Raw genomic sequence first — 23,257 nt, forward strand, 5'->3', positions numbered from 1 at the left:
TTACATCGGGGTCCTTTTTGCATCTTGTGCTTGTACATGTGTTTCTCCTACATGCTTTCGTCTTGGGCTTGGGGCTTCTGAGTGTGTAGTGCCAGTGTGCACCAAGCCGAGTATCTTTTCAACCCCAAATCAGATTACTATTTTCAGAAAGTACGCTTAAACTTGCATCAATCATATCTTTTCAGCCATAAATCAGATTAAATAATGTTATATATACCATGTAAATTAACCAGGAAAATTTGTAGTTTCCATATATGATATTATTTTAATCATTTATAAAATAATGTTTAGGGTGTACCTTAATTAAATGTCTGAATCAATTGAGCGGTACACTCTATCTGAAAAAAGGAAAAAAAAACATTAGGGTCGAACCCACAAATGGAAAAATGGTTTGGATTGGATTGGGTGTGAATGAAAGTGATTCTTTGCGGCCATGTTCTGAAGTAAGGTTTTTGGGTTTGGTGGGGTTTGGCAAATTTGTTTATATTGTGTGGTTTGAAAAAAAAATATGACGCCAAAATTTGGGCTGAATCTATCTACTAAGGGGCATCTCCAACGCTGACCTGCAATTTGTTGCGGCATCTGTCCGCTGACATTGATGGTGAGGGGCGCCATCCAACGTTGCCTGCATACATTTCAACGACTAATTGAACTAACCGGACGAAATTCGTGCAAACGCGGTGGACGGTATTTTCGATCCTCGGTGAGCCACATACCAAAGTGCCAAAAAGAGCAGTAACAGGATATCTGGATAATGTTGCGGTTACATTAGATGGATTGTCATGATCCTGTTTGCTCGGTCTGTTTTTTTATTTATTTTTAATTTGGTATTTGTCGAACGCGCTTTTGATTACTTTTGCGGCTAACTGCTCGAGCAGAGTGTAAAATGTGCACAAAGGAACGCATTTCACAAAGAGCGTCGAAACATCGTATAACAGGTTATTGATTCTGTTATATTGTTTCCCGAGCCTTAACTCGCTGCGAAATTCATTTCAAAGTTGATGAATGTGTTTGGGAGTGAATGACCCAGCAGGCTGGCTATGCGTTTGAGGAGCTAAGGAACAGGTCAGGTGCTTGTTGCCTGCATGCTGTCTGATTTGGGGTATATATAACATTATTTAATCTGATTTGGGAGGGGAGGGAGGGGAGGGGAGGGGGAGCGAGATATCAGATTAAATAATGTTATATATAACATTAAACTTGCAAGATCAAGAACTAGCTAGGGGATCAGAGATTTTGCTCTGATTTGGGGTTAATCAGGACTACTTTACCCTGATTTTGCCCTCGATCCAACAACACATAGTGACTTCCATGCATAGCCAAACTTGCATCAGTCACATCTTTTCAACCGTACATCAGGTTAAATGATGTTATATACACTATGTAAATTGCCCTGGAAAATGTGCAGTTCCCATAAGTGGTATTATCTTTTCTGTTAATCATTTCTAAAATAATGCTTAGGGTGCAATCTCAATTAAATGTCTTAATCAATTGAGCGGTACGCTTTATCTGGAAAAGAAATAAAAATTTTCAGTTGGTTCTCAAGTATGGTTTTTTGGGTTTGGTGGGGTTTGGCAAATTTGTTTATACTGTGTGGTTTGAATTTTCTTATGACACCAAATTTCAGTTGAATTTTCTTCATGTGCAGGTTCGCGACTTGCACTTCTCTCCCGCGTCGATGAAGATTTGGCCAGTGGTCAATTTCCTTCGTTTCCTTCCTGGCTTAATTTTCTTATTAACATACGAAAATGCAATTTTCAATCGCATTGAAAATGTATTTTCACTTGCAGGTTGGCGTGGGGCCAGTGGCCGACGTCGTCCTCTCCGCCCTCATCCTCATCTTCGCTGCCGCCGTCATCTTCGGCATCATCGTCGGTCTCGCCTTCTGCATCGTTTTCTGCCTCGGTGGTCCGCCCAACTTGCTAGGCGGCCCGCCGGTCGCTGGCATCGTCCTCGGTGGGGGCCAGGTGGGAGGCGGCCAGGCGATCGCAGGCGGGCCATAGGTGGACTGGTGTATTCATTGGCATCTATCTAATGTAACATGAACCATTGTGTTACCTATTGTTCTGAACCTGATAGTATTTCTAGACGGCGAAGCAAAACCGGCAATACTTGGCACCATACCACTTGGCAATAGTCAAAAGGTCGGGAAAGACTATTGCCGACCGACAATGTCTGATGGGGAAAGTCCAGATGGGAAAACCTTTTCCCGACCGACTGGTTGACGGCTATGGTGCATCTTTCCCGACCAACAGCCTGTTGGGCCTGCCATGGGCCCTTCCCGATCAACAGTCTGTTGGGCCAACCATGGGCCCTTCCTGACCGACTAATGGACAGGGTATTCTTTCCCGACTAACATTTTGTTGGGCCTGGCGTTAGCCTTTCCCAACTAACTGTTAGACGAAGTTTGTTTTGCCAACCAACAGCCAAGTGGGGCCGAGGGTCAGATGGCTCCAACGGCTCTGGTACGGAAGGGCGACTCGGGAGGCGACGCGGAGGGCGATGCGACTCTACCCGCCGGCCTCGATGAGCCGTCGACCTGGTCGTTGGTGCGGTCGCCGGGCCGGGCGGCGCGGGCGCTACCGGAGGCGATCTTGGGCGCGGAGACGGCGCCGCGCTGGTCGGGGAGCCGTTTCTGGGCTCTGGCGGAGGGAAGCGACGATGAGGAGTCAGAGGCGGAGTCGACCGATGGCGGGGCCAGGCGCTCCGCGGCGTGCAGGCCGTTGCTGGGAGCGTTTGTGGCTCGGGCTGAGGAGCTAGGGGGCTCGCTCACGGCCGGGCGGCGGCGGGCCTTTGCGCCTGGCGGCCGCGGTGCTCGCCGACCAGGGGTGTCGAGCCGAGCGCCGTTGGTGCGTGCGGTGCTGCGGGGAGGCGTGCGGGCGGACGCGGACTGCTCGTGGGCTGATCCCCCTCCGAGGGACTCGGGGCCTGCGCCGGCGCAGCAGGTGAGTACCGGGCTGGCGGCGCCGGCTGTCGCAGAGGCGGCGGCGGCGTCGACGGAGACGGCCGATCCCTGGCCTAGGGTTGGGGACGCTGGTCGGTCTGGGCCCGTGGGCCAAGACCAGGAGGCGGGCCAAGAGGGCGGTCTTGGGCCTTGCGCGGGCCGGGACGGTTGCCCCGCGGAGACGGGGTTGCGTCGGGAGGTGGGCCGTGCAGCGGTGCGGGATTGCGTGGTAAAGCCCAAGCCCGGCCTGGCTTCGGAGCGGGCAGTACTTAAGTGGCTGTGGATTCGCCGCGGGGCATCCGACAGTACACTAGGGTTTCCAGCCACTCCTGCCGAGGTGCGGCGCTTCGGTGGATCCGCCAGATCCCTTTCCCCCCCACTGGCCCCTCCTTCCTTTCTCCGATCCTTCGCCGAGGTGGTCTCCATGGGTTCCACGGCGGAGCGACGCGCGGACAAGCGGGCGGTGCCGGATCCGGAGGCGGAGAGCCGCCGCGAGCGGGATCTGCGCGCGCAAGCGAAGGTGCGCGCGGCGGAGCGTGCAGGCGAGGAGGGCGGCTGGGGGCCCCCTCCAGCGTGGTGGCTCAAGGAGCAAGAGAGAAAGCAGAAGAAGAAAGAGGCGTACAAGAAGAAGGGGCTGGAGCTCAAGCGCAAGGAGTCCTTCCTCCCCTCCGGAGGGGACCGCGTTGACGACCCCTATCTCAAGCAGAAGATGAAGAAGCACAAGCCGGCGATGACGGCCCCTTCCAAGGCCTCCAAGCCCTCCGCTTCCAAGGGTACGGCGGCGGAGCCCATTCCCGTCGAGGACGCGGGTGGGCCAGAGTGCTTCCGATGCGGGCGCACGGGCCACTATCAGAACGAGTGCGGGTTCAAGCAGCTCTGCGTGCTCTGCAGCAACGAGGGGCACGCCTCGGCCTACTGCCCCACACGCGGCAGGCCGCTTGTGCTCCAAACCATGGGCCACGCCTTTGCGGGAGGCGGCTTCTTCTGCCTGCAATACCCGGAGGAGGCGGACGCGGCGGCGGTTGGTCTGCTGGGGGCCAACGCGGCCCTGGTGTCGGCGGCGCCCGGCGTCCTGTCAAAGGAGATCCTCGAGGCCGAACTCCCCCATCTCTTTGAGGGCGAGTGGGATTGGCAGGTGGCGCCGTTCGACACGGACTGCTTCTCAGTGGCGTTCCCGGACCCCGTCATGCTCCGGATGGCGACGCGCAGCGGGAAGCTTTTCCTCTCCATCAACAACATCACTGCGGTCATCCGGGACGCGGTCCTCGCCGAGCCTAAGGCGCTTTCGATGCCGGAGGCGTGGGTGAAGCTCTGGGGTGTGCCTCCGAAGCAACGGCGCGTGGACAGGCTGATGGCGGCCACGACTATGATCGGCCGGCCGCTGGCGGTGGATGAAGTGTCACTTATCCGCTCGGGCCCGGGGCGAATGAAGTTTGCCTGCCGGGTGCCGGCCAAGTTGTGCGGCTCCGTGCAAGTTTGGTTCAATGGCGAGGGCTACTCCATAAAGCTCGAGCCGGAGGTGGACCTGCCGCGCACGGCGGCCCCTGCTCTCCCGCCCCCTCCGCCGCCCCCTGCGGGTCGGGGCCCGGGGGATCAGGACAAGGACAAGCGCAAGGATGCGGACCAGGACCATGACGCCAGCATGGAGGAGGACGACTCCATCGACACCGCTGCCTGGGACAAGCTTGGCATCTCTGCGGCGGGCCCTACCGCGCCGAAGGAAGGAATTGCGGGGCTGCGGGCTGTGTTGGGGTCGAGCCACGAGGGGATGTCGCTCTCGATCCCCAACCAGTATGGCTCCAACATGGGGTCGGTCTCCTCCCCTCCCTTGGGCGCGGCCCTGGTCCCGGTGGTGGGTGTGGGAGGTGGTGGCTCGCCGGCCGCGCTCTCCCCCACCCCCCCCTCGACACCGTTCGGTGGTTTCTCCGGCGTCTGGTGGGCATGGCTCCACTCTGAGCGGCTCGGTCAAGCTGATGAAGAAGACGGCGGTGCGCAACGTCAGCGCCGAGGTGGTGCGCGCGATGGACTCGCTGGGTGCGCCTCCCACGCCGCGCCAGTCGGTCATGGCTCTGGCGGCTCCTACATTGCCACTCGTTGCTGATCAGAGGCTGCAAGCGGCGGCCAAGACGGCGCCGATTGCCAAGGCCAAGCGTACCAAGACGATGCCGGTGGCTCCGGTCCGCACTAGCTCGCGCTCCAAGGGGGCCAAAGGAAACATGCCGTCGCTGCAGAGGGCGCAACTCCTGCAGGCGCAGAAGAACATGGAGATCTCAGGTAATCCCCCGCCTCGTTTTACGGTTCTTGAGTCCTTTTCGGATGAGCACTTGCATGAGGTGTTAGATGCGAGCGGTGTGGTGGCTGAGTGTGAGGGTGGAGTCAGGGAACTTATTTCGCTCGTGCGCGCCAAGGAGATGGCGCAAGCAGCGCTAGCGGCTGCTGCGGCAGCACGCGTTGCCCAGAGACCCTGTGAGCCCGAGGGAGGGGTCACTGCGGCTCTTTTCATGCCCGAAGAGGGGGATCAGGCAACAGGGGTTGCTCTCCCTCCCTCGCCTTGCCGTGGCAAGGTGAGGCGCGTGGCTAAGGCGGTCACCTCGCGCGGTGTCCGGCTCCGCAATCGGATTATCTAGATGCGGGCCATTTTTTGGAACATCCATGGATTTGGCCACGCGGGGCGTCGGACGCAACTTAAGGAATACATGCGTAGAGAGGACGTCGATATAGTGGGGCTTCAGGAAACAATCAAGGGTGATTTCCGTTTCCATGAGTTGCTCACTATCGATCCATTGGAGCGCTACGAGTGGCATCACGTTCCGGCGACTGGGCACTCCGGTGGCCTGCTGCTGGGCTTAAACCGCGCGCTATACGAGATCATTGCCTGGGACGTTGGCTCGTTTTTTATTGCCGCGCATTTTAGGGTTAGGGCCTCGCGACGGGAGTTGGTTATCATTCAGGTCTATGGGCCGGCCGATCACGCGAGATCGGCGGAGTTCTTGGGAGAACTCCAAGCCAAAGTCTGCTCTGTTACTGGGGCGGGGCTCCCTGTCCTGGTTGGCGGAGACTTCAACCTGATAAGGTCGCGTGCGGATAAGAGTAACAATAATATTAACTGGCCTCGGGTGGCCATGTTTAATGTTGCGATCGCTTCGATGGCCCTCAGGGAGGTGGCTAGAACGGGCGCTCGTTTCACATGGACAAACAAGCAATTAGATCCGGTACGCTCAGTGCTAGATCGGGTGTTCATGTCTCCGGAGTGGGAAATGGGTTTTCCCCTCTGCACTCTGGTCGCGGAGACTCGTATTGGGTCAGACCATGTACCCCTGGTATACTCCTCTGGGGAGGATAGAGTGCGTCGAAACCCTCGTTTTTTCTTCGAAACGGCCTGGTTGGAGGTGCCAGGCTTCGAGGAACTCCTCAGGGAGAAGTGGAGGGTGTGTGTGAGTCAACTGGGGCCTCAGCGTGGTCCGATGGAATTTTGGAATGCTGTTGGAGGTCGACTCAGGGCTAGTTCAAGGGATGGGGTGCTAACCTGGGGAGGGCTGACAAAGCACACCGAGCGGCCATCCTGGCAGAGATCGCTACAATTGATGCCCAGGCTGACACTCGGGACCTTTCGGAGACGGAATGGGCCCATCGTTACAACTTGGAGGGTCAGGTTGAAGCTTCGTTTCGTGCTGAGGAAGAATATTGGCATCACCGTAGTGGTTTGAAATGGGTCCTCAAAGGGGATGCTAATACCAAATACTTTCAGGCTTACGCTAATGGCCGACGACGTAAATGCTCCATTCTTAGGCTGCAATCGGAGCAGGGGCTCCTGTTGCGTCAAGAGGACATTTCTCGGCATATTTACGAGTTCTATATTAAGCTGATGGGGACGTGTGAGGACCAGAGGGCTGGCCTGTCTCCGGATGTGTGGGATGCAGGGCAACGGGTGCTGGACTGCGAGAACGAGGGGCTGGGGCTAGCATTCCTTCCAGAGGAAATCGATGCCGCGCTTATGGGTATGAAGACGGACACGGCCCCTGGCCCGGATGGGTGGCCGGTGGCCTTGTTTAAAAGGTTTTGGTCATTACTTAGGGGACCGATCTTCGATATCTGTAACGGGTTCATGCGCGGATCGGTAGACATCTCGCGCCTTAATTTCGAAGTGTTATCGCTCATCCCAAAGGTACAAGGGGCCGACGATATCAGGCAGTTCCGCCCTATTGCGCTTATCAACGTTCCGTTTAAAATTTGTGCCAAAGCGTCTGCCACTAGGTTAGCCCCGATTGCTCACCGCGTGATTCACTGCAACCAATCTGCGTTCATTCGCGGCCGCAGTATCCTGGAAGGCCCTTTGGCCTTACAGGAGATTATACACGAGCTCAAACGCACTAAGGAACCGGCGGTGTTGTTAAAGTTAGACTTCGAAAAGGCCTACGGCCGGGTGAATTGGAACTTCCTACGCCAGGTGTTACTTGGCCGGGGGTTTTCTGCGGTTTGGGTGCACCGCGTCATGCAGTTGGTCTTGGGAGGACAAACTGCTATCTCGGTGAACGGAGAAGTAGGGCACTTCTTCCGGAATAAGCGTGGCCTCAGGCAAGGGGACCCGTTCTCCCCCCTCCTGTTCAATTTCGTTGTGGACGCGCTGTCCTCAATGCTGAGGAAAGCGGCCGAGGCTGGCCACATCAAAGGGTTGGTTGGCCATCTCATTCCAGGGGGAGTGACGCATCTGCAGTACGCGGACGACACACTTCTGATGTTTCACCCGGACCTTCACAACATTGCGGCAGTCAAGGCGATTTTGCTCAGTTTTGAGCTTATGTCGGGCCTCAAAATCAACTTCCACAAATGTGAGGTGCTCTCGATGGGGATCGAGGCCGAGGAAGGAAACCGCGTTGCGGATTTGCTCAACTGCGAAGTGGGCAAATTCCCATTTGTGTATCTAGGCCTTCCGGTAGGTACCAAGCGACCCACGATAGAGGATTGGGATCCTCTATGCGCTAAAGTGAGGACTAGGGTCTGCCCGTGGCGGGGTAAATTTCTGTCAAAAGCGGCGAGGCTCGTGCTTACTAACTCAAGCTTGTCTTCGTTGCCTATGTTTGCAATGGGCCTGTTTTTACTGGCGGAAGGGGTTCATGCCAAGTTTGACACGCCGTGGGCCAAGTTCTTTTGGGAAGGAACTGGCCCGCACCATAAATACCACATGGTTAAATGGGCCTGGGTGTGCCGGCCCAAGGACCCAGGTGGCCTTGGGATCACCAATTCCAGGTGGTTTAACATCGCGCTGATGTGTAAATGGATTTGGAAAATCACCCAGGGGGCCGCAGGGTTGTGGGCCGACCTACTTAGAGCCAAGTATTTCCCGAACGGGAACTTTTTCGAAGGAAGGGTGAGGGGCTCCCCGTTTTGGAATGATCTTCAGCTGCTCAAACCTGCCTTTGCCATGGGGGCAAAATTTGCGGTACGGAATGGCAGATCCGCGCGCTTCTAGACTGACCTTTGGATAGGTACTCAACCCCTTTGGATTGAATTCCGGGAGCTGTACGATATTGCTGTTAACACCGCGGCATCGGTGGCAGATGTGCTTGATGCGACGCCTCCGACGATTCAGTTCAAGCGAGAGCTCAACGGACCCGAGCAGGCTAGCCTTGTGACCTTGATGCACTTAATTGAATCGGTGGGCCTCTCGGATCAGCCTGATTCGGTGAGTTGGGCGCTCACCAACTCCGGGAAATTCTCGGTAAAGTCCTTATATCGCAAGTTGTGTCAAGGGTCGACACAGCCGGTGATCGCAGGCCTGTGGAAAGCGCGGATGCCTTTGAAGATCAAACTTTTCATTTGGCAACTGTATCGCGATAGGCTTCCCACTTCCTTGAACGTTGCCAAACGCAATGGGCCGGCTACGGGCCCGTGTGCCTTATGCGGGGAGCCGGAGGACGCCAATCATGCTTTCTTTTGGTGCCCTTTAGCAAGGTTTGCATGGAGTGCCGTTCGGACAGCGGCTGGGGTCCTTTGGGACCCGCGTTCGGCGCCGGAGCTCTTCAATCTCCTTGCCGGGATCAAGGGCTCTGCTTTCCGGGTCATGTGGAGTTGTGTCGGGGCGCTTCTCTGGGCCTTATGGCTTACTAGGAACAAGTTCACTATAGAAGGATGTTTTCCTAATCATCCTGCTAATATCATCTTCAAATGCAACCTTCTATTGCAGCAGTGGAGTCCGTTGGGGAGGCGCAAAGATGCTGAGCTGATCAAGACTGCCCACCAACGACTAATGCAAGTGTATGCGATGGCTAGGGAGCCATGATTTTTCGTGCATTTTGTTGCCTGACGAGCCTGCGTGCTTTGTACGGGCTTAGCCCTGTAATCTCGATTGGCGTCTTGTTAGCTTCATCTGAACTTTCGTGTCTAAGCCGCTAGGCTTTTGGTGATTTGTACTTAGACTTGATGTGGTATGCTGCCGTTGGGGCTTTATTAATTTAAAGCCGGACGCATCTGGCGTCTTCGTTCTAAAAAAAACAATCAGACAGGGTTTTTCTTTGCCGACCAACAATTCAACAACATTTCGTTCATCCATCTACAACTTTAATTAACATATGATACTGATTGTCACATACATATAGTTCATGTGTTCTAAGTATAATCACCAAGACACCATACATCAGGCTCACATCAGGTGCACCAAACATTTTCTTATTCCATTAACTATTTGTCACATACATACACTTCAGTCTGTTCTAAACATAACCACCATGACACCATGCACCACGTTCACAGAAGGTAAAAGATGCAAGTATGAGACATCAATTGTACAAAATGAAATCTAAAACATCTGGTTGACATAGATCGTTGGCTTCATGGTTCCGTATGAGTGCAGTCCTTTTGTTTGCTTCCTACAAAAGTTAAACAATTCTCCATTATAATACAGTATTAGAAACTAGAATACAGTAGAAAAAATCCAACAGAGAGGATCATCACATTCTTAAAAATATACAGTAATAAATACAGAGAATTCCATAGCCATGTGTTAACACTAACATTGATTCTCGGCTGAGATCACCACAGCCGGCCCACCATCTCCATAAGGAGTTGATAGGTCAACAAAGGCGTTTGTTTCTTCTCATTAAAAATAAGATAAATTACTCTATTGGCATAGGCAAAAAAAAAACAGAGTACGCATGATCTTGAGGTAGCAGAAGCGTTTGAAGCATCTATTTGTCTTTAAACAATTATTAATTATGTATTATATAAATCATTCATTCTTCTGCATTTGAAGTATTGTCAGCATCTCATTGAGGTCATTTTCACTTTTTGGCATCTGACAACTAATGGGCAATGCTTATCTAGCTATTTAATTTGACTTTCAAGGACTACATTTGTGCAGACTTATTATACAAATTCGTAGATCTTACTAAAACAACTTAAGTACCTAGGCTTAACGATTATGTACTTTCCATAGCAGGTGTGTGCTAAGCATAGAGTTTTTTGTACTATTCTTCCTGGAAGGAGATTGACTAGCTGGTGAATACATCCCCTTTTTGACTTTAAATTTCACAAAATAAACAAGATGGGTCAAGTTACCTTCACATGCCAGCTCAGGAAATGTGTTTTTCCGTCTAGCTATGCTCAAGATAAACGCGCCTGGTCCAATGTGGTAGCTATATATTGTTGCACTGATGAGATTCCTTGTCCCAACATTGATTGATGCCCTCACCCAGATATAATAAATCTTGCTCCAGTACCTGCAACAGAAAGAAGGGGTTTCTTCAGATCCTCACAAAAAAAAAGAGTTTAGTCACTTTTAGTTATACATGAACAGTGCAGATATGCTACATCAAAGTATTCTTTCTATTCCTAATATCAGTAAAAGTGTGCATCATAACATATCATGGATTGCCATATTCAGATATGCCCCATCATAGCATTCTCAGGTTATTAATACACTTTAGAATTAAAAAAATAGGCATTGCATTTATGCAGAATGTATGATTAAGTGTATTATCCAAACCCAACTGATATATTAACCGACCACCATTTACCAAACTTCATGATTATAACATTGATAAACAAAGAAAACACAAAACTATTTAGTCAAAGCCATGTTCAGCTTTCTAGGATCATGTGTAATCCACATGGGAGATGGGCAGTTGGACAAGAATGCAAACCTGAAGGAGTTAACTGACGAAGAAAACAACACTTGAAGAATACTAAGTTAACTGATGAAGAGAAGAAGTGCCTGCTGTTATGTTAACTGGCGAAGAGAAGAAGGGCCTAAAACAGCGAACAAATGGGCCAGTGGACCAACCTGAAGAAGACAAAGTCCAACCCAGAAGATACAAGCTTCTGTGGCCTCCTTCGACTCGGTAGGCTACTTAACCAGAGGAAAGACTTCAAGGCGAAGCATCGAAGGAAACGACGGTGACCTGAATTTGAATCACCTACCTCTTTGCTCCTCGCCCTTTTGCTGGATGTACCTCTATCTCTCGTCCCAATCCTGCTTCCATCTATATCTCACCCACTTCCTCCTTCATGTACCCAAGGGTGTAACCTGAATTTATATCCTTCTTCCGATGCTATGAAGCGAACGAGAGACCTTAGAAGGTGATTCTGGCCTCTGCTTGATTTAGGTCCGTAACAGAAAGTAGAGGAGACACAAGTTCGTTCCTCGTGTTATTATCCAAGTTAAGAATTTCCAAATCACCACAATTATTCTCGAACCCAATTGTCCAAAACACACTATCATCAGTAAGTAAACATGATTTGCCTTCATAGACGGATATTCCTCAGTAGTAAGACACGAGGATTTGCATAACCAGATTGTACCGTCCAGGGTCGGTCTGAGAGGAGTCGTCGGCAGCGTCATTTAGAATATGGTGTCGGCGTCGTTTAGAGAGATGGAGGCGTCAGCCATAACCGTTCGCCCTATGCAGCGGCACCGTAGTCGATGAATAAACAACCATGTGCCTCTCGGATCTCATATGTGCGGCCTCTCAAGTCCCAACGCCTGGGATGGGGAAGACCAACAGAACCGCAGGCCAACTCCCCCTTGATTTGCATTAACATGAGTAGGCATATTCTTCAGATCTTCAAACAGGGAACATTCCCCTGATCCTAACGGGGATGCAGGTGGGTGATGATTCTTCATCTGTGGCATGTTAAAAAAATGGGGAACATCTTAAATCAGTACAAGCACATAATGATGCTACACCTCTTGATAAATTTAATAGACAGGGATGTGAACTGAATTCTTAAACTCTCAAGTCTTGATTGGATTCGGTTAAACAAGTAAACTCTCAAGTCTTGCTTGGATTCAGTGCAACAAGTAAGGTTAATTCCTGCGTATAAGAATGGCATCTAGGAAGGTGTCAAAAGGACCTTAGCTGCAGCAAATGCTGATGTCTGCCGGTGTCAGGAACTTGTTGAAATACACCATTTGCTGTTAGGGAGGAGGCAAAAAAGAACATATGAAACATTCTTAGTGAGATTACCTGAATTTCGGATATTAGTGGATCATTCAAAACATCCTTGAAAAGTTCACAAGCTATTGCGTAGTAATTTTCTTGCCACTTGAGGAGTCCATCGTGGTATTATGGGAAAGTGCAGATTCCTGACAGCATTTAAAAGGTAATTTCAGTAACAGAATAAATGTTGTCAACCATATTAAGAGCTTATAAAACTCAAAATTCAGACTCTAACCCTTTTAATGCTGTGTTTCGCATTTCAGTGGATTATGATAATTGACCTTATCCAACCAGCTTTTGCCTATGTTGATGTATGTTTAACCAACTTACCGCTAGTTCCATGGCTATTATCAGTTTATCACACAACAGTGTTATTTAAATGCGGAAATTATTTTTGCTGTGTCAGTATTGAAAAGGGTGGGCGTGGGCTACTGTGTAGAAAAAGAGAAACACAACATGGGAACGTAGAAGCAGAAGCGATGAAAGGTACAGGTTGCTATAGAATCAATAGTGCTCGTAATAAGCTAAAAGCTGTCGACATCAGCTAATCAATAGTCCAAACTCGTTGTATAATCAGTAGCTGAACCTTCTGAAAACCCTCAAATTCCAGACAAGGATGTTGTATTTGGGTACGATGTTTATGAGGGAATTCCTGTAAAATGTTGCTCTGCTCCAGTAAAGCTAATGGTAGCTGAACATCATGCAGTAAAAAGACCACTCTCGGCTATAAACTATATGGCGCTAGAGAAAGAAAAGAATCACAAGCATCAACTTGTCTTGTGTGGAAGGATCATATACTGTGCAATCCAATTAACTTTGGAATTTGTTGAATAATTTTTCCCTCTGTCGACATAAGCAGAGGTCTCCCCCTCATGATTCATCAGTTCATCCAATTGATGCTTCATGCTTTTTAAACCCAGATTCATTTTCCTGGTACAGAGTATGCGAGGTTCATTTGCTTACTTTTCCGGTGATCTAACTCCGTACACCCAGCCGGCAGATCAAACGTAAGATAAAAAAACCGGATTAAAGTTGGCCGGCTTGGTAGTGAGGGCCTCACCGTATAAGCGGCCGGCCGTGGAGTGGAGGATCGGCGGAGGAGATCAAGTTGAACGGCAACTGTGGGCGAGTGGAGGATCGGCGGTGGAGGCCGAGTGGAGCGGCGGCGGCAGGCGATTGGAGCGACGCCCGAGTTTAGGATCGGCGGGCGGCGGTGGGGTGCCAGCGGTTGGCGGCGGCCGCCCGTGCTGGCGTCCGTGGGGCAGCACAAGAGGAGCGGGCCAAGAGTGGGGGGCGGGGGGCGGCGGAGGAGGAGGAGGATGGGGGCATGGAGCGGCGGTGGAGGCCCCGGCCAGACCTGGCCAAACGGGCCGGCCCGGCACGGCACGGCCCAGCCCGTGCTAATCGTGCCTGGCCCGGCACGGCCCGCCGTGGCACGTTTAATAGCCGGGCCGTGCCGGGCCGGCCCACGGGCGTGGCTCTCTGGCCCAGGCACGGCCTGATTATTAAACGGGCCGGCCCGTGGCACGTTTAGCACGCTGGCCCATCTGATTTTTAGCCTGTTGGGCTGTATTTTAGGCCTATTGGGCTGTAATTTAGGTCATATATATAAAAAAGTTCCAAAAAAAATTTAAACGGGCCGTGCCGTGCCGGCCCGCGTGCCCAGCCTCCAGGCCCAGGCATGGCCCATGGCGTGCCGCGTGCCGGGCCTAGCCCGTTTAGCTCGGGCCATGCCGTGCCTGGGCCGTGCCGTTCCTGCGTGCTACCGGGCCGGCCCAGTTAGCACGGCCCGTTTGGCCAGCTATAGCCCCGGCCGTGCTCTGTTCGTTGGGCGGAGGTGCGGGGCCACTTCATGGTAGATAGATTCATGTCAACTATACATTATGTTTCAGTATACATGGTAGCAGTAGGACACTTCTATTTTGTCTAAGCACGATCTAAAACAGCTTGCCGAAAAAGAAGTTTGTCTGCTTAATCTTAGTAACCAGTAAATCTTTTTGTAAACATAAAATTCTAAAAACCAAGTGATCAAAATTATTTCTTCAGTTGTGATTGCTTGCAAGAATGTGCCAGTTGGAGAACAAGATATTAACAGTAGGCGAACCATCATGAAAGAATGATGACATCAAAGTCGAATGTCAACATATTGCTATTTTTGTTCTATAAGATAAGCCATATGAAAAATATGAACTCTCTTTTTCGCCATATGAAAAAATAACAACATAAAGGTCCAATGTCAACTGAGCTTGTAGTTTCCTACTCTCTAATTTGAGAGTAGCATGTGTTCAGTTCATCAATGAGAACCCAGCTCCCATGGGAATAGATTATCTTCTCCAATAAAAGTTTCCCCAATGGACCCCCAATTTCATTAAGAGATCAGAGCCCCTTTTGTTCAGATAAGTGACTGAAATTATCTTAGTGACGGGATGACGAAGATGCCCCTTTTGTTCAGACCCTCCATAGAAGAATTCATCTGGTCTTTCAAAGTTGCAACCAAGTACTACTTCTGGGAACTAAATAGAACATAATGTTACAGTATGACATTTTCACAAGGAAACATTTACGAAGTGCTACATACATACCGTTTGTACCAAAGAATTAATAGAAAACTGGAGATGTGTTTACAGGACAAGCACATGGTCCTATATGCCAATCAGAAGTAAACAGTGCGGGCATCCAACATTTGCTTGCTATCACTGATACATACTGATGTTCTTGAGAGAGTAAATAGTAGTAGCATCAAGTCGATGTGATGCATGCACATGACTATAGACATCTTCCGGTGGCCTTTTTGCCCAAACTTACTAAAGATTCATTTCCCCTGCAAAAATTAATATTCAAATTCAATCTACTAACAACCCTAGAATCCAAACAATAATAGTGATAGAATATTAGGGTTTGAACTTTACTACTTCAAGGACTTCTGCTTCCATGAACCCCATATCATATCCGGGGTATAGTGATAGAATATTAGGGTTTGAAGCCCGCTATATGATCCAGTTTATGTTCCATACACAAGAGCATTTTGTCACATTTAGTCCATCATGTTCTGCTCTTGATATTCCAACGTTTTTACTGTACTTCGTCGAGGAGGATGAGGAGGGGGAGGGGAGGTTTGCTGCGGGGACACGGTCGAGCAGGGCCATCCCAAGCCGCCTGCCGGATTCGTCCTCAATGACCAGGGCCAGTGCATTGCTGCCGCCTCCAAGCGCATGGTCACTATCGTCAGGTGCTCCACATTATGTTTTCTCCTAGCTAGCAGTTCATACTTGAAATGCATTATGCACGTTCATCTTGCAACGGACAATCATCCATTGGAGTGCATAATCAGGAGGGCACGAGTGCTTGCTTCTCTGCCCGGTCGACATGTAATTAGACCACACCCTACAAATTCGTTGCAAACTTGCAATGTTCACAAGTGATTCCCCTGTTCTTTGATTACTTCTTTCAGGCCTATGCAGGTGCATTAGGATCGCTGTATGTCACTAACTACTTATATTTTCAATCCCAACAAGCACTTCATTCATTTGTCGTTCAAGCATGGTTGCGACTGCTAGAAATATTCGCTTCCAATAAAGTAAATGATGTGTGTTTCCATTCAATTATAGGTTGATGATGACCAAATTAAGCAGATCATTCCATCGATTCGCCGTGCTTGCAGCTCCATACACGACCCTCGCGTCTCCCCAGCCTATCCCGCTCCCCGCAGATTCCGCAACCATCAAGCCCATGGACGCAGCACAGCCGTTGTCGGAGCGGGCACTGCAAGCGGAATCTGCGACCACATATACCATTTGTCGTCTTCATCAAGCGCAAGGGGCTGGCTGATGAGGCGGCAGTTCAACTCTTATGCAACAGCCACACCAACGAGGGCTCTGTAGAGGCACATCCATAAATGAGGAACTTGAAGCCATAAGGTTAGTGTGTTCATCTATATATCGTGATATGTTCATGTTTTTCAGAGAATTATTGAGATGAGAATATATCTTCACATGTATTCGTTTTTCTTCATTCGAGCAAGTAGTTGCGCACACATTATTTTTATTCATGAATACATGATTACCTATCTTTCCATTGATAGAGAAAAAAGAGTTACAAGGTCATACGCCCAAACTACATACACAGGATGGCGTAGATGGGCGCGAAATTGTGCTCAACCTCGAGTCGGTACCATACTTTTAACCTGAGTGCGCTGATCGAATATCCCCACGGTTGACCTGTCATCACTGGATGCCGAAACTGGTTGCGCATTGTCAAAATGCATTGATCAAGGGGAGGTCGATCCATGATAATTTCGTGGTCGTGCAAGGGGCAGCCAAGACTCTCCACCAAAGAAAGATTCCCAGCCTTTGACTAGTTCTGGTAATTTCTGCTGCAGCTGCTTCGATTCAGGGGATTTAGTCTGGGATGAGTAAATTGGATCTCTAATCTATTGGCTAGTTCGTCTACCAGGATCAGCGTGTTAGGAGTAAACCACGCTTCCGTGTGGTACGGTGACCCGCGTGCGTTCCTGTGCGTGCATGCGTTTGTACTCGAATTCACCACGTAGGATTTGTTCGACTCGCCGTTGTTAGCTGTGTGTGTGTGGGGTACATGCAGCAGGCTAGGAAATTAGTTACTACTCCCTATCTTATAATATAAGATATTTTTTAACACTACACTACTCCAAGAAAGCTTATACATAGAACTTTAGCATTAGCGCCGTGCCTATTCCGCTATGCTACAGGTATAGAAGTATAAGTACCGCCGGACTGCCACAAGTGCTACTGCTATGTGGACCCATCCACGGTCACCACCGAGGCTGACCGTAATAGTAGCGGCGGTCAGAAAGCAGCGCTACTCCTAACGTGTTAGCAGTAGCGCTCGTTAGTAGCCCACCGCTACCGCTATTTGTGCGCGGTGTCAGTAGGTGGTCCTGACTTAGCAGTAGCGCCGGTCGACAGGACGGAGCTACTACTATAGAGTTTAGCAGTAGCGCCTTTTACTACCCCGCACTGCTGGTAAGTCTAATTTATCTTCACCCGCACGCGGCCCTCACTCTCCCTCTCCACTCTCCATCTCCATCCCCGTCGCTGCTGCTGCCGCCCCTGCATTGCCGCCGACCGCATTTGCCGCCCGCTGCTGCCGTCGTCGCCCCCCGGTATGTCTCCCTTCCTCCCTCCGATCGTCCTCCCTCCTCCATCCCTCCCTCCCTCCGACCCCGTCCCTCCTCCCTCCCTCCTTCCCTCTGACCCCGTTCCTCCTCCCTCCCTCCCTCCCACCATCTCCCTCGGACCCTCAACCTCCATCCCTCCCCCCTCCTGCATTGCATAAATGGGTGAATGAAATTAGGTTTTTTTCGTAATGCTTGGATAGATAGATGGATAGACAGATGGATTAAACTAGGTTTGTTTAGGAAAGCTTTGGATAGATAGATAGATGGATGGATGAATAGCTGTTTGGGTTAGAACTATAGGGTATATTTGGTAATACAATTTTTAGTAAAAATAAACTAGTCTTACAAATTTTTAGTGAATGTAGATCTTTTGAATCGGCATAATAATGTTTAGTTGATAGCTTATAGGGTTTCACTAGGTCTTAAAATCAGGATAATAATGTTTTTGTTTATATTTTGTTTTTGCAGAAATCAAGGAGCCCCTGCATCATCCCCGCTGTCGTCCCCATCACCAACCCCCTCTGACTGAGGGAGTCCTGGATTAAGGGGTCCTTGGACCGTCAACCCTCTGATATGGGCCGGACTGATGGGCCACTATGGGGCCAAACTAGAATGCGGATCCATTACCGGATAAGGAATCTTCGGAGCCGTGATGTGTCCTCCAAGCCAAGATTAGGCAGGATCTTCCTTTCTTTGTAACCAATCATGTGTAACCCTAATCCTACCGGTGCCTATATAAATTGAAGGGTTTTAGTCTTTAGGGAGAGAGCTACATTCACCACCTCATTACATTAGGGTTTAGCTCATCTGATCTCGACGTAGATCTACTATGTAACCATACCATACATCAAATATAATCAAGCAGGACGTAGGGTTTTACCTCTTTAAGAGGACCCGAACCTGGGTAAACACTGTGTTCATCGTCCCTTGTTCCCCATCGATCCTAGATCCACAGCTCGAGACCCCCTACCCGTGATCCGCCGGTTTTGACACTGACACCGACCACGAGGTGAGACCAGTCAAATCCCCATGCCGTTGATGTCGATAATGACGTAGATGTTTTCATAGATGTAGTTGAGTAGTAGATGAGTAGACGAGTAGCGATGACAATGTGATGAAGCTTTTTTTTTGAGAAAGTATCCGTGAGGCTACTCCCTGTTACATGCACTTTTTTCATTATTGACTTTGAAAAATGCCGACAAAATGGATGCATAGATGCATTTTGCAGAGAACACCTCCGAGTGCCCTACGTTTTGCCGGAGTGTTGATTAATTTCCATTCCGACAAATTTCAGGCGCTCGATATGTCATCTTTAGCAAAGGTCATGCTGGGTTTTTTCATGAATTTTAGCAAGGCTTGTGCTAGAATGTGGGAAATATCGAGTGCCTTGGATTTGTCGGGAAGTGAATTAAACAACATTCTGGATTGACTTGAAGTCTGTCGAGGCTCCATACATGACAGTCAAAAAACAGTGAGGGAGAGTGTCCACCATATATGAGAGAAGATTGCCGTGGGGGTCGCTTCTCCTTCTTCTTTTTGTGCTAGACCTTTATTATGCACTAGGGGAAGGAGGAGCAGCGACCATCACCGACGGTCGAAAATTCAGTGACAGAGAGTGTCCATCATATATGAGAGAAGAAGAATCCTGACTGTTGTCATGTTGGTCGCTTCTCCTTATTCTCCTTGTGTTAGACCTTTGCTATATGCACTAGGGGAAGGAGGAGTAGCGACCATCACCGATGGTCGAAAAATCAGTGACGGAGAGTGTCCACCATATATGAGAGAAGAAGTATCCCAATTGTTGTTGTGAGGGAAGCTTCTTTTTCATTCGAAGGTGCTAGACATTTTGGTGTAATGCACTTTCAAATGAAATTAGGAGCTTCCATCACCAACAGTCGCAAATGTCAGAGAGGAAGAATTCCGACAAACCGATAGTAATAATGATCTAATTTAGTTTTTGTAGTACATATATTGAATTTTAGAAGTTTAATCTTTGAATTATGAACATAGAAAATGTCTGACGATGATGATAGGATTCCTGAGTGCGATTACTGCGGTGACGACCGGGGTCTGTGCGACAAGCCTCACCTAGAAGACGGTCGACGCTTCAGTATTAAGCTCGACGAGACCTTTGATATTTGTACGCTACACAATGACGAGAAGTCTTTTTTTTCGTAATTAAGCATGACTTCTGCTTCTTCAACGTGTAATTTCCGTCTTTTACAATTCGACTAGTGCATCCCCTGCCATGCAAGACGCTATGTCTCGGAGAAGCTAAACTTTGAAGATCATGAGGATATGGAGACAAAGAGAGTTCACCTCAGGCCCCATCATAGTTATACTTTTGTCGTAAAGCTATACAATGCGGAGAGCTATTTCCATTTTGGTTGCTCGAATTAGGAAGCACTGTGCAAGGCGTATGGTTTTTAGGAGGTTATGCATGTCACCTTCAATCTTGGTGATCCTAAAGATGACATCGACGAAGATAATATCAACGAAGCTAATATCGACGTTTGGGTCCTTGTTGATACGCTTCCACTTCTACCTCTATGCGAGTTTCTCAAACATATTTATTAAGTAATTTATATTGTTTTTATAAAAATAGTTGACAACTTATATATTTCCATTGACAGCTTATTTCCATTCTTCAAAAATGTTCGGAAAGTAGGAGACAAAACCTACTAGACTGATGGCTCTAAACTAATTAACGAGGAGAAAGATCATCTTGTATCTTTTATTATTGATGTTGAGACTTTCAATAAAAATTATGAAACTCCCAATACGTGCCACTAGTTCACGTGTTGAACTACGACAATATCCATAAAAATGGCATGGTAAAATTTATTATTATTATTATTATTATTATTATTATTATTATTATTATTATTATTATGCCACCAGTGCATCTTTTGCATTCATTTTTCTACACAACATAGAACAAAAAAGGCTGCGCAGCTGTGGCAGCGGAAACCACACTCTCTCACGTTCGTGTTCTTCTTCCTCTCGGGCTCATACATGCAAGTATTGAGGGTACATACGCACGAGCTTGTCAGCCGGCCCCAAATATCTAAATACGTACATTTCATCATCATAATGTATAAATACTCAAAAAAAAGAACACAAATGCTTAACAACTACCGGACATCTATATTTACATATGGGTATGCGTGCCATATATTTGGACTCGATATGTGATAGAAAGATGAGCACATAATCTTTTGTTAGGTCAGGCGTCATGTATTACTCGGCTATCACATGAGATAGCCTGGAACACAAAGGTCAACCCACACGGTGTTGTGAATATACATCTAGCCAAAAGAGAGTAGCGCACAAGGTAAACTTGGCTAGCATGTGATGCGATCTACAATCAAATTATTAATACATTATGTCCTTCATTTGGATTGACAGAAAACACTGCATCATCTTCAGTAACCATTCCTAATTCTTCACATGATCAAGTGGCAAAATTTGGACAAAATATCTTGTTGGGAATGGACTAATACGCCTATAGCTTATAAAATGCTAAGTACCATAACCGAGAGATGATATGCTATAGAAATTAAAGCTAATTCATCAAGGTAAGTTCCTCAAATAATTAAACTCCGTCTTAAATCACCTGCAAATCTCTCCATGGTTCTTTTTGTGTAGCACCCTTTGTTTTCTCAGACGATCAGGCCCTGATATAAGGCATGATAATAATTAAAGAAAGGAAAACACGTCAGCTTTTTTTTTTGAGAATCCATACCCAGTGGATTAACTCGGAATATTGTCAGGGATACAGATGAAGTTTGGCTTCACAGCCAGCCAAACATGTCTACCAAAAGGTAAAGAAAGAGCAGCTTTAGCTAAGGAATGTGCTTCTAAATTTGAGTCTCTCTTCTCGTGCAAAACATCAGCCGAAGCAAAATCCTTCAAACTCCTCCTGAGCTCAAAGATGATTGCTTTAGAAGCTCCCAAATAATCAGACTTGAGGTGGATCACTGTATTCAGACAATCAGTAGCCACCACAATCCGAGTGCAGGCAAGATCCTTTGCTAGAGAAAAAGCCTCATTTGCTGCCATGGCCTCCAGAACCTCCGGCAAAATGAGTTCAGCAACAGAAACCGCCGAGGCACCCAAAATGATGAATCGGGAGAGCTATACATGTTCTATGCTATTCTACCTGAGAGGGAGCAGCACTAGTTCATGCTCTTAATTAGTGTCTCACGTCCGTGTCCTGAACTTCGATGTTGGTGATGATTATGTTGAACTCGATGATATCTTTGCTTCTGTTACAAAGTGAATGTTTCCTCTTTAAGCTAGCCAGTGTGGGTGATGATTAGATAGCTAGCGGTAATGACTATGATGATTAAATAGTGGTAATTAGACGATTACGATGATTTTTAGCTAGCTAGAGTTTATTTATTTATTAATATACAATGATGAGGATGATGATGATGACGACTACAACTCATTATAACGTAAAACAATCTTAAATTAAATTGATAACACAAATTTAATTGAAAAATACAAAATAAAACAAAAACCCACAAACATTTAGCACCGGTTCCCCGTAGCTGGCCCCCGGAGCTGGCTCGTGCCACGTGGTTTCCCTTTAGCACCGGTTTGTGCTGAACCGGTACTAAGGGGGGGGGGGCTTTAGTGCCCACACTTTAGTGCCGGTTATGGAACTGGCACTAAAGGGCCTTACGAACCGGTGCTATTGCCCGGTTCTGCACTAGTGATAGCAGCGGGTGCAATTCTACCAACTCCAATATTTTTTCCCATTCCGCATCATGTGCAGATTTAGTTTTCTGAAACATCTATGCCAAGTTAGTGTGCTTAAGGTTTTGCCGACTTCCAACTCATGTGTTAATTCAGTGATCACGGTGGGAGCAACATGAGCTGGATAGTGCACAATTATTCTCTTCGCCACTACAAAGATACACACATGTTGAACATACAACAAAATCTCAAAAGCTTCACAAAAACAACAAACCTCAAGCAAATCAATAGGGCCTTGTATGAACTACTTTGCCATTAATAAAATTCTGAGACAACTTACCAAATATTAAAAAACTAAATAGCTTATCACTCCTTGTGGCGCGGCATGCCGCCGCACACTACTCGCTAGTTAATTACCTAGGGCTCCCCTGCAATTGCCATCGTGCCTCCCTCTAGCCCTCACTGATGACGATGCCGACGACCGGCGGGGCGCCCAGCAGGTTCGTGGGAGGAGGACCGTATAATAAGCGGGCGCAAAGGACCATGTTGTAGATGCAGGCGGCGACGGTGACGACACCGAGGGCGGCAATGATGATGTAGCCTCCCGGCCCAATGTGACCAACCTGCAAGTGAAAAATACAATACAGAATCAGCAAACCTTATAACATTAACAGAAAACCAAACATCATGCATGGAGAGGTACGAGTATGTTAAACCGCATTTCCGAACAGGTACAGCAACACACGAGATCGTCGTCAAACCTGTGAAACTGTTGGTCTATGTGGAAATTTGTTCTCTGTGTTAAAATACATGCCACGCTAGGTCTATGTGGACTGGAACTTTTACTAGCTTTGAAAACTGCATAAAGAATCAGTGGCGGGGCTATGTTGGAGCCAGGGGGCAGAATTTTTTTAGAGAGACTTAGATTAGAATTTTTTTTAACATTCCACACACACCCCCTTCCAGCCTTGGACCAATTTCTGAAGAATTTTTTTAGAGAGACTTAGATTAGAATTTTTT

General features: G+C 48.4%; 1 long non-coding RNA gene across 1 annotated transcript; it reads right to left on the reverse strand.

Annotated features, from left to right (window-relative positions):
* Nucleotides 1-9,594: 9,594 nt before the first annotated feature.
* Nucleotides 9,595-13,618, reverse strand: LOC119338863. Its single transcript, XR_005164135.1, has 5 exons — nt 13,439-13,618; nt 12,406-12,524; nt 11,223-12,062; nt 10,499-10,659; nt 9,595-9,810 (listed from the first exon to the last, which is right to left on the reverse strand). It is a non-coding gene; the product is annotated as an uncharacterized LOC119338863 (long non-coding RNA).
* Between the last annotated feature and the right edge of the window lie 9,639 nt (nt 13,619-23,257).

This window comes from Triticum dicoccoides, chromosome 1A, assembly GCF_002162155.2.
Source record: "Triticum dicoccoides isolate Atlit2015 ecotype Zavitan chromosome 1A, WEW_v2.0, whole genome shotgun sequence".
NCBI classification, from domain to species: Eukaryota; Viridiplantae; Streptophyta; class Magnoliopsida; order Poales; family Poaceae; genus Triticum; species Triticum dicoccoides.